Genomic DNA, 13,314 nt, shown 5'->3' on the forward strand with positions numbered 1-13,314 from the left:
ACTGACCAGAAATGCTAAATTGCTTCCATGTTACACTTCCATTTCAGGACAAAGGAAAAGTTACATCTGAGTGGGGAGGAAAGGATAAGGTGCCCAGAGTTTAGATTTGCTTGAGGCCAGGTGAGGAATGGTAAGAGGTATGAAAAGCAGCTAGCTTGTTGTGAAGCATTGGTCAAAAGCAAGAGCAGAGAGGCAAAAATAAATAAATCCTAAAACAGATTTCTGTTCAACTGGCACATCTGCTATTTTATAAATTTACAGGACAAGTCTCATTTATATGCAGCACATAGCCTCCTTGTTTAACTGAATCAAAGATAACCAGGAGAGGCCAATGTTTTTAAAAGAAGAAAGGGGGAAATAAAGCATCAAGAATAAGGACACTGGTGGTTGTTTGGTGTTTTTTTTTGCTCGTTTCCTTGAACACCAGAGAGCTCAAGGCTAAAATCCTTGGCATGTGGCCCTGGGAACAGCATCAGAGAATGGACATGCAAGTCTTGTCCTTGAGCCAAAGGGCAGGAGGACTTTTGAGAGTTTCAGGAGCTGAAGCAATCTTAATTGCACCTTTTTATTCCCAGTGTGGGGCTATGACAGGAACATGTGTCTAGATTTTGAAGAATAGCTCTTCCTTGGAGCCGATACATAATTTGAAGTTTTGAAAAGGGAATTTAAGAAACAAACCAATAAAAAGGCCAGGTGAATCAGCTAAGAAAGGCTGTGAGATCAAAAAAACAAGGAATATCCCCTAGTGTTACCAGACATTGCACAGTAGTTTTATCTTTTTATAGGCTATACGGTATATATATAGATATTAACAAAGCAGTAATGATGGGGAAAGAATACTACATTTACTAGAGGGAGACTATCTTGTCTGGATGTACAATGAAATTCCATAAATAAATTAGGATGATGATGTTGTAAATGTTGTTCACTTTGAAACAACCAAATAAAACAATAATCGTTTCATGCAGCTTGTATTAATTCAGATTGGCTTACACGGATGGCTTATGTTTTATTGTTCAGTGTCAACTTTTACCGGCTATATCGATAGACCTTACATACAATGATCTGTCCCCAGTCTGGCTTTTCAGGTCTTCCAATGGTGGACCTGTCACAGCTGTAATCAAGTCCATCCGTCTTGCCGATTGTCTTTTTCCTTTCTTTCTTTCCATCTTTCCCAGTATGAGAGACAGTGCAAAAAAATGTAGCTTCAAGTGAGAACATCAATACGATTTATGGTCCATTTGTTTCCATGTTATTCCCAGGAGTCTGTTGTGGTCTGCCAGCAGCCTGCGGAGCTGGCAACGAAGTTGGACAGCGATGAGACTAAGGAAGAGCATGGGCCAGTCCTGGAGGCTGGGGAAGGCACAGATGAGGGCTCTGTGTCGGAGGCTGAGGTGGGGCCGGGGCCATCGGGGAGTGAGGTGTGGACTCCAGAGACTGACAGTAGTGAGGCAGAGGAACAGGGGGAGCCTGTTCCTAATGCATGCATGAGAAGAGCTGCCAGAAGACAAGAGCAGCTCAAGCAAAGAGGACGACTCGGGAGTAGCCAATCATCTCTTGGCCCCTCCCATAAGGCTTAAAAGACCAGCAATGGTGTTGCCGGAAAACAACACTGATAGCTTCGTCTTGTTGCATTTATTTTGTATTGGTGTCTTCTGAACTTTTGCCAAGAAAGGCCTTTGGCAGTTTACCTAATTGGACCAAGGTTGGTGATAGGACTGAGAAATTTGTGTTGGGAGAAATTTGCTTTCATTTAGTTGAACTACGCTGATAATGAAGTAATTCTCAGCTGTTCGAATAAAGTTTGTTTGTTTTTACACTGACTGAGTTTCCTACTACCTGCTGGGGCCTGGGTCACAACAGAGTCTTCTCCAAAACCAAAGTTTGAAAGAATCAATACTCATCCTGTCCTGCTTCTTCATTCTTTCAACTTTCACTTACATAGAATGTCACAAAGAAAACTATTTGTAGATGTATGCACGTCACAGCATCTGAATCTTTTCACAGCAGGTCTTCATTGTGCCATAACAAGTGCTAGTCTGCAGTGTATTTCTTGACTACTAGTATGGTTCCCTGTTGATATCAAAGTTAAAAAGCAGGAGGTATCCACCACTTCAATATTTTGTCACTTCTAAAGCTGCTTGCTGTACCTTTTCTCATTAGTTTGGTATTTTTTATAGCGAATCATTTTTAATGCGCTCCCTGACTTCCATTCCTAGAACTTACAGAATATTTGCATTTTCAGCTATCAGAGTAGTGTCATCAGCACAGCACAGGTTATTGGCATTTCTTCTTCCCGGTTTAAAACCACACTCACCTACTTCTAATCTACGCCCCTGGATTCTATATTCTGCATGTAGGTTGACTAAATGAGGAAAGAATGAATAAGGAAAGATTAATACATATTCTGCATATAGGCTGAATAAATAAGGAAAAATAGTCTTGCCTTGTTTATTTGCTGGCCTGGAGCCAATCTGTTTCCCTTTGCTCTGCTGGATGTAGCTTCCTGTCCTGTGCACAGGTAATCCTCATTTAGTGACTGCAGTTGGGACCGGCAGCTCTGTCGTTAAGCAAAAATGGTTGCTAAGTGGGAAATCACACAATCATAGCTATTCCTTTTCCCCATTCTCCAGCCCTCTGGAATGCTCACCTCGGTGCTGAGATAGTAAACAAGAATGGAATTGATGTTTATATTTATATTAATTAGAGAGGAAAGGAAGACAAGAGATTAAACAGGTACACAATGGAGAATACAGGAGGCTGTTTGTACAGTGTGCTTGCTGCTCCCAACACCAAGTGATAAAAGATATTATAGGGATATAAATATGCAAAAAAGGAGCCTCCGATATTGTTGTGGTGGTACCGGATCTTTTTTTCTGGTAATGAAAGTTAAGGAGAAATCTGATAAAGATATATGCAAGCATCCCTGAGATGAAATTCTCCTTTTCAAGAAATGTTTCATGAACTTCAAGTAATCCACTGAAAAGAAACCATCTGCAGGAAGATTCAGGACTGACGGAAGAAAATAATTTTTCATACGCCATTGTCATCATTGATGGTAGTGGCAGGCAATTTGGGGTTTAGAAAGATACTAGAGTGATTCAAGGAGGATTCAGTTAATCCACGCATGGGGGATTCATGGGAAGAAATGAAGAAAACCAGCAGTGTATCATTGTTGGCACAAGCTCCACTCCTTTGGCATACGAGTTGAGATGTCACACGCCCACAGAAAAGGGGCTCAGCTTGCACCGCAATGGCTTTGAAAACACCGTGCAGTCAATGAATATTTAGTGTAATATTTTCAAGTGCTACCTGCTGAAATCGACATAGATTTTTCCCTGTTTTATCCACAGTAGAATGATGGTCCATTTATATGTTTCTCTAACTGCTTCTATTTCCTGAAGGAGCGAAATGCTTTTCTCACACAGAACAATCTATTTTAATAGCTATTTCTCCCCAGTGCTGTTATCTATAACCATAATTTCGGAGAGCTAGACTATCAGGCCACAGAAAAGGAGAGACAGTGGGAATCCTAATGCCGCAAAACCAGAGCAAAAGCAGAAAAAGTCAATTCACAGGGCCACCTTCTTATCATCATCAAGGGATAGCTTTAGGAAGGTTTAATTTGTAATGGAAATCCGACGTCAGGATTGTTCGTGTGCTTGGTTTGATGAGCAAATAATTGTTTGCCAACTTTTAGGATTCTTCCAGAAGAAGCTATTTCAGACGATGCAAGACATGTCAGCAGGTTTCCTGTATCGCTCTCTAATTCCCTCCAAGTCTTCACAGCTCTTTTAGCATCTAATCTCATTTACTTTTGCGGAATCCCCCTGCTGCTATTTCAGAGCACTTTTGTTCACCCCCATGAGGATGATAAATATTTATTTAATAGATTTATATCTCATCTCTCCTCCAGGAGCTCAAACAGCTTACCTACCCCAAAATTCAGTGAGGTAGGTTTGGCTGAGAGAGACTGACAGTCCTCAAGCCTCTCTAGAATTTCCATGGCTAAGAGCGAATTTGAATCCAGAAGTTCCCCAGTCAAAGTCCAACCCCTTAACCACTATACCAGGGGTCAGCAACCTACAGATCAGGAGCTGCATGTGGCTCTTCCATCCCTCTGCTGTGGCTCCGTTACCGGTTGGTACCACAATTTTGAGAGGAGCTTATAGTTGGGGGGGCAGGGAAAGCACGGTGCGCCAAGAGGAGACTCTATGGCAAGGGACAGGTTTTGTATTCGGCTCCACAATTGATAAGGCTTTTGCTAAAGGTAAAGGGGAAAGGACACCACGCTAGGAGGAGACTCTATGGTGGGGGAACTGGACTTCTGGTCGGCTCCAAAATTGAACAGGGGGCTTCCAGTTAGGACCTTTGTGGCTCTTTGAGAGTTTAAGGTTGCCAACCCCTGTACCAGGGGTGAAATGCTCCCCGTTCGGACCGACTCGCCCGATCCAGTAGCGATGGCGGCGGGTGGTTGGGAGAACTGGTAGCAAAAATCCCTGGCCCCGCCTCCTGCCTCTGCTGAGCCGCACCATCATCAGAGGGTTGTTTTTTTACTTTTAAAAGCAGTTTTTCTTCAGCCGAAAACATGCCTTTAAAAGTAAAAAAAAAAGCCTTTGAGGATCCCACAGCTCAGCTGAGATCGTCAGAACCCTTTAAACTCTTTTTTTTAACAACCTCTTCCGCCGAAGAGGTTGTAAAAAAAATGTTTTAAAAGGCTCCTCTGGTGATCCCAGCTGAGTTCCTCATCACCAGATCGTCAGAACCCTTTAAACTCTTTTTTTTAACAACCTCTTCCGCCGGAGAGGTTGTAAAAAAAATGTTTTAAAAGGCTCCTCTGGCAATCCCAGCTGAGTTCCTCATCACCAGAGCCTTAAAAAACATTTTTCCACAAATTCTTCAGTCGAAGAGCTTGTAGAAAACCTCCTTTTAAGAGGTTCTGGGCTGCGATGAAGCACTTACCTAATTAACTGCTCCTTTCCGGTTGGGAAAGCCATGCTTTACATCAGTTGCATCAGCTAGCAACTGATTCTGCCTGCCTGAAATCCATCTCCTAGTCAGCAACTCAATTTGCCTGCTTTGCTGGCTGAGGAACTCTGGGAATTGAAGTCCACAAACCTTAAAGTTACTAAGGTTGGAGACCCCTGACCTAAAAAATATAAATAAAATAAAATAATAAAATATTTGTGCAGCTTTCTGAGTTTTGGTGTGTTTCCGTAGTGTTTCACTCTAACTACACAAACACACAAAATCTCACAAAGCTGTATATGGCATTGTGTGTGTGTGTGTGTCAGTTGTGTTGTGTTGTGTGTGTATAGTGTGAAAGTTGGTTTTTGAACTTTTTGTGGCTGTGTGAGGTTCCTGCTTGTTGCAGGGGCCATTTTGGGTGAAGTGCAGCTGCTTTTACATTGTGTGTGAGTCAGTTGTGTTGTGTTGTGTGTGTAAAGTGTGAAAATTGGTTTTTGGTACCTCTTATTGTTTTGTATACTTTGTTTATTATTTTTATTTATTGTTCTTGGCCACGCCCACCTAGTCATTTGACCATCAAGCCACGCCCACCAATTAAGCCACGCCCATAGAACCGGTAGGAAAAATTTTTAGATTTCACCCCTGCCCTAACCCTAACCCTAACCATCCCATCATCAAATCAGAAGATTAAAAAAAGCAGAAGGGTGCATGAAATTTGTCTACATTTAGGTATATGCAAATTTGGATTTCTTGATTATGGGTCTGCTTAAGGCTGATTTATAAAATAAACCACAATTAAAAGCCAGAGCTATCATTTAAAGTAATACCGGAGAGCTTCATTCAGGGACGACTCTTACCCTGGTCACCACTTCTTTACCCTCCTACCATCGGGAAGTAGATATAGAAGTATAGACAGCCAAACAAACAGGCTGAAGAACAGCCTGTGGGCTGTTATCCGTGGGCTGTCAGACTCCTGAATGAGAAATAACGTCATAACTATGTAGTATGATGGACTGCAGGGCCGGCGCAATATGTAACATGATCACACTGGTGCAATAGGACTGGGTGTTTTGTTAATATGATTTATTGGGTTGGGGATTTTTTGTCTTCACTGTGAGTTGTATTGTGTTGGGTGGGTGCACTGAGGGAGCTCAATCAATCACATTGTACATATGTTGTGCATTGACAATAAAGATTTGAATTTGAATTGAATTTAACATATTAAATCCCAAAGGAAACCAACTATATTTTAACTGAAATAGAAATATAATGTACACAACCACACTGAGGAAGACGAGGTGATCTGTAAAAACTTACAGTTGGTAGGCAGCTTATGGTTCCCTAGCTCTGACTTATTTATTTTTATTTATTGTTCACATTTATATACCGCCTATCTCCCTAGGGACTCAGGGCGGTTCACAGGCACTTAAAAATACATATAAATACAAACTAAAATAACAAGTAAAAAACTTATTCCACAGCCGAATTGTTAAAACCATATAAATAATAAAACCCATTTAAAACCATAAATTTAAAATCTAATCCAGTCCCGCGCAGATAAATAAGTGTGTTTTAAGCTCGCGACGGAAGGTTCGGAGGTCCGGAAGTTGACGAAGTCCTGGAGGGAGTTCGTTCCAAAGGGTGGGAGCCCCCACAGAGAAGGCCCTTCCCCTGGGTGTCGCCAGGCAGCACTGCCTAGCTGACGGCACCCTGAGGAGTCCCTCTCTGTGAGGCGCACGGGTCGGTGAGAGGTATTTGGTAGCAGTAGGCGGTCCCGTAAATAGCCCGGCCCTATGCCATGGGCGCTTTAAAGATTGTCACCAAAACCTTGAAGCGCACCGAAGGCCACAGGTAGCCAGTGCAGTCTGCGCAGGATAGGTGTCACGGGAGCCACGAGGGCTCCCTCTATCACCAGCGCAGCCGCATTCTGGACTAACTGAAGCCTCCGGATGCCCCTCAAGGAGCCCCATGTAGAGAGCATTGCAGTAATCCAGGCGAGGCGTCACGAGGCGTGGTGACCGTGCATAAGGCATCCCGGTCTAGAAAGGCGCAACTGGCGCACCAGGCGAACCTGGTGGAAAGCTCTCCTGGAGGCGGCGTCAAATGATCTTCAAAGACAGCCGTTCATCCAGGAGGACGCCCAGGTTGCACCTCTCCATCGGGGCCAATGACTCGCCCCAACAGTCAGCCGTGGACTCAGCTGACTGTGCGGGATGCCGGCATCCACAGCCACTCTGTCTTGGAGGATTGAGCTTGAGCCTGTTTCTCCCCATCCAGACCCGTCGGCTTCCAAACACCGGGACAGCACTTGATAGCTTCATTGGGGTGGCCGGTGTGGAAAAGTACAGCTGGGTGTCATCAGCTAGCAACTGATTCTGCCTGCCTGAAATCCATCTCCTAGTCAGCAACTCAATTTGCCTGCTTTGCTGGCTGAGGAACTCTGGGAATTGAAGTCCACAAACCTTAAAGTTACTAAGGTTGGAGACCCCTGACCTAAAAAATATAAATAAAATAAAATAATAAAATATTTGTGCAGCTTTCTGAGTTTTGGTGTGTTTCCGTAGTGTTTCACTCTAACTACACAAACACACAAAATCTCACAAAGCTGTATATGGCATTGTGTGTGTGTGTGTGTGTCAGTTGTGTTGTGTTGTGTGTGTATAGTGTGAAAGTTGGTTTTTGAACTTTTTGTGGCTGTGTGAGGTTCCTGCTTGTTGCAGGGGCCATTTTGGGTGAAGTGCAGCTGCTTTTACATTGTGTGTGAGTCAGTTGTGTTGTGTTGTGTGTGTAAAGTGTGAAAATTGGTTTTTGGTACCTCTTATTGTTTTGTATACTTTGTTTATTATTTTTATTTATTGTTCTTGGCCACGCCCACCTAGTCATTTGACCATCAAGCCACGCCCACCAATTAAGCCACGCCCGTAGAACCGGTAGGAAAATTTTTTAGATTTCACCCCTGCCCTAACCCTAACCCTAACCATCCCATCATCAAATCAGAAGATTAAAAAAAGCAGAAGGGTGCATGAAATTTGCCTATATTTAGGTATATGCAAATTTGGATTTCTTGATTATGGGTCTGCTTAAGGCTGATTTATAAAATAAGCCACAATTAAAAGCCAGAGCTATCATTTAAAGTAATACCGGAGAGTTTCATTCAGGGACGACTCTCACCCTGGTCACCACTTCTTTACCCTCCTACCATCGGGAAGTAGATATAGAAGTATAGACAGCCAAACAAACAGGCTGAAGAACAGCCTGTGGGCTGTTATCCGTGGGCTGTCAGACTCCTGAATGAGAAATAACATCATAACTATGTAGTATGATGGACTGCAGGGCCGGCGCAATATGTAACATGATCACACTGGTGCAATAGGACTGGGTGTTTTGTTAATATGATTTATTGGGTTGGGGATTTTTTGTCTTCACTGTGAGTTGTATTGTGTTGGGTGGGTGCACTGAGGGAGCTCAATCAATCACATTGTACATATGTTGTGCATTGACAATAAAGATTTGAATTTGAATTGAATTTAACATATTAAATCCCAAAGGAAACCAACTATATTTTAACTGAAATAGAAATATAATGTACACAACCACACTGAGGAAGACGAGGTGATCTGTAAAAACTTACAGTTGGTAGGCAGCTTATGGTTCCCTAGCTCTGACTTCAATTGGACAGACCGATACTTTTGAATGGAGGACTGTCCTGTGCCAGACTTTGAATTAAAACAAGGGGCGTGGGTTGTAAAAGAAGACACAAGATTGTTTGTGTCTCACAATGACCACTTGATGTACAGGAAAGAGGAAGCGCTCTCATAAATCTTTAGCTGTTCTGCACAGCATGGAGGAGAAGGTGATTAAAGAGCTCTTTAACAGGGCCTTAATTTATAAGGAAGACAATAAGCAAAAGGCATAATAATGAGTATTTGAGATGTGAATGTGTTGAACTTGCTATGTGCCAAGTCTTATCACTGATTATATATTGTGGGGGATGAAATCTCATATATCTGGAAGGGAAAAAAAGAAAAAATTGGAATACCTGATGGCTAAAATATCATGGACTTTGGCTCCCCAAATGCCATCTCTTGGATAAATTGGAAGGAACCAATCTTAAACTACATATAAAGACAGCATATAAAGATTTGCTCACCTGCAGAGAACGTCTGGGGAGTCTATACCATACAGTACAAGGTATATATAAAAAGAGGAGACAGCCAAAGAACAGGAGGCAGACCCAGAAGATGCAGAGACAACATAAAAGACACAATACAACAACATCATTTAACAATGGTTGAGGCCGCCAGAAGTGCAAGAATCAAACTTTGTATCTCCCTCCACACCTGAAGTGGTAAAAGATGAAGTAAAGAAGAATATCATCTCTAGATTTGGGGAATTTTTCAAGATAGATGGAGATCATTTTAGTGTAAAAGTAGAAAAATATATGTATTATATATCCAATACCTGTAACAATATTTGCTCTACATTTTAAGTAGTCCAAAATGTTTTTCCCCACTGACCTGCATTTGGGATGATGATGGTGGTGGTATCATTTCTTTGCTTTCGCTCCCAGTTTGTTGATTTGTTGCTGGACACTGGAAATGTCCTGCTCCAACAGAAGAAAGACGATTGTCTTATGCATAGACATACTATGGACATACATTAGAGTTATATTTATTTATAAATTATCTATGTTTGGTCCTCAGAATTTCGGTGAATCTTAGGCAGTTAACCATTTGTTTTTCCAAACTTTACAAAACAGTTATTTTTAAAAGGGCTGTTCTAACCTTTCTTTTAATAAAGGAATCCTAAAACCTAAGCTACTGTGACTGTTCAGTCTCTAGGACCTCCTACTTCTTCTGGTACAGGGGTGATCCGTGAGAAAATGTTGGTGGTCCGCGGCGCACCCGGGTAAAGGAGCTGCTCCCGGATAAACAATGAACCAGTCCCATGACTAGAGCTCTGGAAGATGGGACTGGCCAGGCAGCTTATGGTGGGGCTTTAAATCTCCGAGGTTGAGGGAGGTTCGGGCAATTTGTAACTTTGCAGCAGAGCCCTCGCCGGCTGGAATGAGGTAATGGTGCAAGGATGGGGGGGAATGGCGGTGCAATTCGGGCCGAAGCAACGGGTGGCGGGAATCCCGGGCTGTTTCTTCCCCCTGCTTTAGTTTCCTATTGGCTGAACACACCAGTCGCTGTCCCCGCTCCCCGCCCTCCCTTCCCAGTTATTCCTCCCCTGGCAAGCGAAGGGGAGGGGGGAATAGAGATTCGCTCCATATTCCAGAGCGGGAGCTGGATCTCGCGGCTGTTTCTGCTGGCTTTTGTTGGTGCTCCTGCACGTCGGTCTCTCGGGAGACGCTTGACTTTCTCTCAGCCCCAAGACACTGGCTGGCCCATGAGATGACAGAGAGAAAGAGAATGAGAGAGATGAGAGAGAGAGAAAGAGAAAGAGGGGGGGGGGGAAAGAGAGAGAGAGAGGAGGGGGAGGAGAGAATGAGAGACAGAGAAAGAGAATGAGAGCACCGCCTTCTTGGAAGAAGTGCGGGGGTGGGGCCGAAGGGGGATATCTTGCATTAAGTATCTACCCCCCACTTCAAATTCTCGAGGTCGGCGCAGCAGGCAGCGATCCTTCTCTGTGCGCCTTGTTTCTCCGGAGCACTCCGCCCCACTCCCGCTTCTGCCCATCTCCTCCTCCTCCTCCTCCTCCTCCCAGAGTCTCTGAGGGCGCTCGGCTTGCCAGCCTTCCCGGGGATGTCGCCCGGGGGGGCCCCGCTCTCTTCACAGCTCTTGCTCGAAGCCGCCTGGCTCTGAAAGGGACGCGTGGAGAATCAGAGAGAGAGAGAGAGAGAGGGAGAGAGAGAACTGGGGGATTGAGAGAGAAAGAGAGAGGAGGGGAGGAGAGAGAGAGGAGGGGGAGGAGAGAATGAGAGACAGAGAAAGTGAAAGAGAGAGAATGAGAGCACCGCCTTCTTGTAAGAAGTGCAGGGATGGGCCGAAGGGGGATGTCTTGCATTAAGTATCCACCCCCCACCTCAAATTCTCGAGGTCGGCGCAGCAGGCAGCGGTCCTTCCTGGCGCGCCTTGTTTCTCCGGAGCACTCTGCCCCCTCCCGCTTCTGCCCTCCTCCTCCTCCTCCTCCCAGAGTCTCTGAGGGCGCTCGGCTTGCCAGCCTCCCCGGGGATGTCGCCCGGGGGGGCCCCGCTCTCTTCACAGCTCTTGCTCGAAGCGGCCTGGCGCGGAAAGGGACGCGTGGAGAATCAGAGAGAGAGAGAGAAAGAGTGTGTGTGTGGGGGGGGGAGAGAGAACCGGGGGGGGATTGAGAGAAAGAGAAAGGTGGGGAGAGAGAGAGGGGGGAGAGAGGGGAGAAAGAGAGAGAGAGAGAAAGAAATAGAGAAAGGGGAGAGAAAGAGAAGGAGAGAGAGAGGAAAGAGAAAGGGGAGGGAGAAAGAATGGGGAGAGAGAGAGCAAGAAAGAGAAGGGAGAGAAAGAGAATGAAAGGGAGAGAAAGAGAGAGAGAAAGATGAGGGAATGAATGGGAAGAGAATGAGAGAGAATGAGAAAGAGTGGAAGAGAGAGGGGAGAGGGGGAGAAACAGAAAGAGAGAGGAGGGACAGTGCCTGAAGGACCCCATCCCGTCACTGGGAGTCCAGGCGCTTCAGCAGGCAGTGCGCTGGATTCGTATTAGTGGTCCCCGGGATTTCAAATTATGAACTTGGTGGTCCCTGAGGTCCAAAAGGTTGGAGACCCCTGTTCTGGTGCACACTGAGGTAAAACGAGACGGGGGGGGGGGGGGGGAACCAGAGAGAGGGACAACCTGCCAGTCATCAGAAAGGGAGGTGGGGTTCTGCCCAAATAGATTGCTTAGGCCATCATTTTGATGATTTGCCCTGGATCGCTGTACTTTGGATTCATCCAAACTAATAAAGGTATGTAGTGCATACGTCACACACTATATAAGCTAGTCTTAGATCTGGTATACTTGAACTAAAGTATCAGGCCAAAAGTATACTGATCCTGTTGTTTCAAAGACAGCATCAGACCACTTGCAGCACATTGAGGAACACTGAAAAAATGGGTGATGCTAATATTCATTTTGTCAAAGGTTTTGGGATTTTAAGGGAACCTTCAACATGTCCAAAACTTAAACGTGCCCATTATACTCTTTCACTTGATGTCAGGCCCAAAACCAAGAATGGCAAATGGAAATTATTTCTATGCTAAATTCTTCATTGTTTTATACCAGGGGTGAAATCCAGCACGTTCTAACAGGTTCTGGAGAACCGGTAGCAGAAATTTTGAGTAGGTCAGAGAACCAGCAAATACCACCTCTGGCTGACCCCAGGGTGGGAATGGAAATTTTGCAATATCCTTCCCCCAGGAGTGGGAAGAGAATGGGGATTTTGCAGTATCCTTTTCCTGCCATGCCCACCAAGCCACGCCCACAGAACTTAGGGAAAAATTTTGGATTTCACCCGTTTTATGCCTATAGACAAAATCCTGCCAGACTGAACACTGTATTCTCTGCAGCTACAATATACTATGAACTACTAGGAAGGGGCTGTCTTCACCCTCTATCTCTCACATGATATCTGGGGGCTAAATTGCCTCTTACTCCTCTGGATTCATCTCCTCCCTCCTGGGGATGCACTTCCATACTCCATTCCACCATAACTGCTCAATTTAAAAAAAATTTTTTCTCAGTTTTGGCTCTACCTGAGAGGTAAGGGAATCTCCCAAAATGATGCTAGTGGCCTTCTTGTGTCCCCTCAAGACACACCTTTTGCACCTGTTGTTTAGAGCATTCAGTCAAATTGTGGAATGTATGCTTTAAAAAAAGGTGAAGCCAAATATGACTGATGCTTTTTACTAGTTCCGTTTTAAAAAGGGGCTTGAAACACAAAAGGAACTTAAACAGAGGTAGAGTAAAAGGATATAAATCCAATTTGGCTGAGCGTGCATGATGCAGAAAACAATAAGCATCGTTTATCATCCATAGCAGTAACATTGAAAAAGAACGAAGGAAACCTGTAATTGTAGAGCTGGCTGATGTGTCTGGACACTGTTCTAAAGTGCAAGGGGGAAAAAAAATCAGCTGCCCACTTCCTCAGTTCATTATTCTTGAACTTTTTTTTGACACTTCTTGTTTCCCTCTGTCCTGTTTTATTCTTTCTTATTGTGTTGCAATAACAGCATGCATGGATGGTTTTCCTCTTGCCCTTGCTTTTTCTCAGTGCCACGGATTTGAGCTTTGCCGATTGCATCCTTAATTCATATGCTGAATTCTGCCATGGGTTATTTGCAAAACGGAAGCAACACTTGGACAGAGACAGGCACATATGCATATACACTG

At 44.3% G+C, this 13,314-nt stretch overlaps 1 long non-coding RNA gene across 1 annotated transcript; it reads right to left on the reverse strand.

Moving 5' to 3' along the window:
* Nucleotides 1-984: 984 nt before the first annotated feature.
* On the reverse strand, nucleotides 985-10,028 carry LOC131194931 (uncharacterized). The gene is made up of 3 exons (XR_009154352.1): nucleotides 9,753-10,028; nucleotides 9,486-9,571; nucleotides 985-2,560 (listed from the first exon to the last, which is right to left on the reverse strand). It is a non-coding gene; the product is annotated as an uncharacterized LOC131194931 (long non-coding RNA).
* Nucleotides 10,029-13,314: the final 3,286 nt, after the last annotated feature.

The sequence above is a fragment of the Ahaetulla prasina genome, chromosome 1 (assembly GCF_028640845.1).
Source record: "Ahaetulla prasina isolate Xishuangbanna chromosome 1, ASM2864084v1, whole genome shotgun sequence".
NCBI classification, from domain to species: domain Eukaryota; kingdom Metazoa; phylum Chordata; class Lepidosauria; order Squamata; family Colubridae; genus Ahaetulla; species Ahaetulla prasina.